Genomic DNA, 4,605 nt, shown 5'->3' on the forward strand with positions numbered 1-4,605 from the left:
GCCAAAGTATGGATTCCATCAACCTCAACTTATTTATTTATTTATTTTTATAAATTCCCAAATTAAAAAAAAAAAACAAACACCAGTCTAGGGGTTGGTTAAAGAAAGCAAGCTGTCCTTCACAAATCCACCTGCTAGTTGCAGTCAAGGTTCCAGAGTGGGCAGACCCCTCAGAGAACGGGGTGCGAGGGGCCGGAACGGATGCTAGTGGAATATGAGTGCTTCCGATCCTGTGATGAGAGGTTGAACAAAGCTGGTGTTTGTCCACTAGACCACAGTCTCCCAAGACCACTGGAGGCCGGTGCCACGGGTGGCAGCGAATGGGTTATGACAATCATTCCAGGGGAGGGATGACTGAGCTGAGAGTTAGGAAAACCAGATTCGAGAACAGAGGCTATACCAGCAGCTGGCTGAGTGACCCTGCTCAATGCTCCTGCTCCTTTCTCATTGTGGACAACATTCTCCCCTCTAGTCCCAGAACCTTCTCTGGCTTGACTCCACTTACTCTCACACTCTGTGAGATTCCTCAACTCTTCCCAGAGAAGCTCTCAGCGGTCTGGACCCGTAAGCTCACCTGGACCGGGGCCTCTTGCCAAGAGCCTCTCTCTGCTTGCAGAGGATCTAAGATTTCTCTACTCCACCTGTGCCCCCTCCCCCCACACACCTATCTATCAAAGTCCAATGCCTTCGCGGCCAGGTCAGATCCTGAGTTCACCAACAATTATCCTCAAGTCCTCTCAGAATATTTCCCCTGCCTCCCAGAGTTATTTGTGTGTCTATCTCCTTTCTGCTCCTCCTGACTGTGGGTTCCTCCAAGAAGAGATCAGCTCTTCTTGGCTCCAGCCCCGAGCATTTGCTTTGTCGAGTCTGTTGGGTTGCTTGGAACAAAATACTTCTAGGTTTTTATTAAATAAATATCGCCAGGGATAAGTGTAAAAGAACTGGTTGGATGATTTCATACACACAAAACACAATTTGACAAACTTTTTTTTTTAACTCCCTTGTGGAGACGTGATTCACATATTCCATAATTCACCCACTTAACAGTGTACAGCTCAGTGTTTCTAGTATGTTCACAGGCTTGTGCGACCATCACCACAATCTACTTTTAGAACAGTTCTGCCTCTTTAAAAAGAAACCCTGGCCCCAATACCAGTCACCCCCATCCTCCTCCCCTCGGCCCCTGGCAACTATTAACCTGCTTTCTGTCTCTAGATATTTACCCATTCTGGACATTTTATGTAAATGGAATCATACAATATGTGGTCTTTTCTGATCTAAGCTTTACGCTATTGAAACATTCAGAGAGTTTTCTTTAAAAAAAAAGACTTTATTTATTTGACAGAGAGAGAGAACAAGCAGGGAGAGCAGGAGGCAGAGAGAGAAGCAGACTCCCCGCTGAGCAAGAAGCCCCATTTGGGGCTCAATCCCAGGACCCCAAGATCATGACCTGAGCCGAAGACAGACACTTAACCGACTGAGCCACCCAGGTGCTGCTCAGAGATTTTTCTTTTTAAAAGGTTGGCTCCTTTAGAGGGGCACCTGGCTGGTTCGGTAGGTAGAGCACGTGACTCTTGATCTTGGGGTCATGAGTTTGAGCCCCACTTTGGGGTAGAGATTACTTTTTAAAAAATGTTGTAGTTTAAAAGTTTGGCTCCTTTAAATATACGTCTGGCAAAATCCACGCTGGAAGGGAGAAATCATTAATCAGACAGAGACACTGAATGACCTTTCCAAGGTTATTTGTATTTTAACAGAGAATAACAATGCCACCACACAAATAAATGACTCATTGAAGGGGACGACACTTGGGGCGAATGTGCAACGTGTCGCAGGAGCAGCTGTCCTCTCCCGGAGCTGGCTCTTGCCTCTGGAATCTTCCGATCCTCTGGCATACCCTGATGGGAGGAACTGTCAAGTTCTTGGAAAAGGCCAGAACTTTGCTGTGTATCTTCTAACGGGAGGAGGTACAGTTTTTCGACAATCTTTGAAAAGTTGCCTGAGAATTAAACCCATCCTCTGAAAAAACAAGTAGAAACCTTTATTACCAATTCATGGATTCTAAGATACAGGTATTTTCTTCCCCACATTTAAATGTTCCTTCTTTTGGGATGCATCTTATAGTTGTCGCTGGCCTGGTGGCAGTCACGAAAGAGTTGTCATTTCTGGCACAACCACAAACCTGTCATAGCTGGTCATGGGGCACTTCAATTGAGATGTGGCATGGTTGTCACCACCTGTGCCGAGCTCCCAGGCCATCTACAACGTCTTCTGAAATTTACACTATGATTCGACATTGACATTCTATATACCCATTGCCCCTGACAGCACAGAGAATGACATTATATGAAGGATCACAGATTTTTTGACAGAGGGTTTTTAAAAAGTGATTCAGAAGACTCAGACTCTGCATGCAAGAAAAGTGTTAGGAAAACCCTAACCTGATAGTTTCCTTTTTCTGTATGTATGTATTTATGTGCGAGTGATGTGTGACTTTAGAAAATCGGTCTAAGTAAGTCCAAAAGAGTATTTTCAAACATTTTTTTAAAAGCTTGTGTTAGAGTTGAATTAGCAGGTATTTCTTTCTTAATGGTACATTTTACAATCTTAAATTCTGCTTCTTAAACTTGGTGTATCCCTGGTGTGTTATCTCATTCTGTGCTCCTCGTGAATTAGAGGAGGGGCTGACAAATGGAGCTGAATTCTCAGAAAGATTCAAGCCAGCAGGGCTAGAACACTGAGTCTTACGTAAGTAACTTTTGAGGTTACTTCTCATGCCCCAGCGCTTGTACAGAGAACGACAACAGCAGAAATCATGATGGAGACAAGTAACACACAATACACAAGGTTCAAGTGGAATTCAGTGTTCAGAGTGCTGGCCAGCAGCCTGGACACGCTCCATAAGCTCCCGGAATCCTCCGGAGGATTGCAGAACTCCATAAACTATATGCTGACATCATCCCTGTCTGGGCAAAGACAGGACCAGCAGCCACCCAAGAATGGCCTTTCCGAATCCCTAATGAATTAATCGCCACCAACCGGAGCGGGAGAGGGAGAATGTGTTCCTGCCGTCAGTCTGCCTCTGCCCAGGGGTCCCACCTCCCATTCACCAATTAACTTTACAGTCGCATCTGCCTTTCCTGCCAAGCTCTCCCATAAAGGAATTTATCACCTTCTGTTCTGCTTTTCTTCCCAAATGTGAATCAGAAACCAACGGTACCGTTTAAAAAGGCACTTTCAAAATCCAATTATGCTCCCAAGCACCTTTTTGTGGAATGAGGGAGCTCTTCTGCATTGCCTTTGGTGGCTTTATTAACCATGCTGGCCAGAAGCTCGCTGCTAGCTGGGGCCAATAATAATAGGAAACACTTGCTGGGTGCCAGGCGCTGTTCCGAGGGCTTCATATCGATGACCTCGTCTAATCCTCGCAAGAATCCTCCGCAGCACGTACTATTACACTCATGCTACAGATGAGGCAACTGAGTCAAAGAGAAGGTAGCAAACTTGCCCAAGGTCACACAGCTCTAGACAGAAGAGAGGAGGGTTGAACTGACTCCAGAATCCGCGCTCCAGCCACCATCGTGTTTGACCATGAAAAAAAGATCATCGGTCTCTTCACTTTGCCTTTTCGTAAGTAAAGAACGTGAAGGGTAGCTCATCTTGTGGTTTTTACATCTTTAAAATCAATCTTCCTTAGAACTTGATTTATACAAAGCTTCCAAGTTTGAAATGGGGGCAAGGGCCCATAGGTATTGACCCTGTTTGGCTTTCCTCCAGACCCGTGAGATGGTCCTGGGCATTTCCCGGGACCCCAGGAGCTTCTGGAAAACCTCTGCCTAAATGCCCCTTCTTCTTGACAAGTTACTGGTGAGCTCAGAGAAGCAGTCAGCTCCCCCAGGCTGCAGGCAGAGAGAGCCCAGCTCTCCTGCCCAGCTCCCGGCTCCCTGGCGCTGCCCCAGCACGTTGCCTCTGCATGTCGGTTAGTGCCTGCTACGCGGCACTTAAGGAGGACAAACAAATGTGCTCATCGCATTGAGTTCAAGTGTGAATGATGTGATCATTCTGCTCCTGCTAGCGATCCTTTTTCTGGAAAGATCTAGGACAGATGCTGCAAAGCTTTGAACATAAACTCCCAGATAACAGTGGCATGCTCAGAGGGAAGTCCTGAGAATCAGAGCCTCAGGGTAGCTCCATTTGTGAATCCGTCTCCATTAGTCTTATCTTCAAGGGAGTTTCTTGTCCAGCTATTACTATTATCTCACCCCAGATATTGTTTGGAAGTCTGTCCTTCTAACCTATCCCTAATAAGATAGGGGACAGAAATCCTAAACCACCTGAGAAATTTCAAAGCATTCAATGAAGTTGGTAATATATCGTTCTGGGGGTATACGTCACCAATGTCATCTGTATGGATCACTTTATATCTGCAGAGAGCCCACAAAGCATCATCATTTTGAAAGCATTGTCACTTAAAAATGAATCCGTGTCCTTTCCTTTCCAGCAGGTGCTATCAAGACCTTCTCTGAGGGCTCAACCCAGATAGATGGAATAATTGGCCATGAAGTAATAGTAACATACAATTACCACTCTGTATGTCTAAGCTAA

This window comes from Ursus arctos, unplaced genomic scaffold (genome assembly GCF_023065955.2).
Source record: "Ursus arctos isolate Adak ecotype North America unplaced genomic scaffold, UrsArc2.0 scaffold_11, whole genome shotgun sequence".
Taxonomy (NCBI): Eukaryota; Metazoa; Chordata; class Mammalia; order Carnivora; family Ursidae; genus Ursus; species Ursus arctos.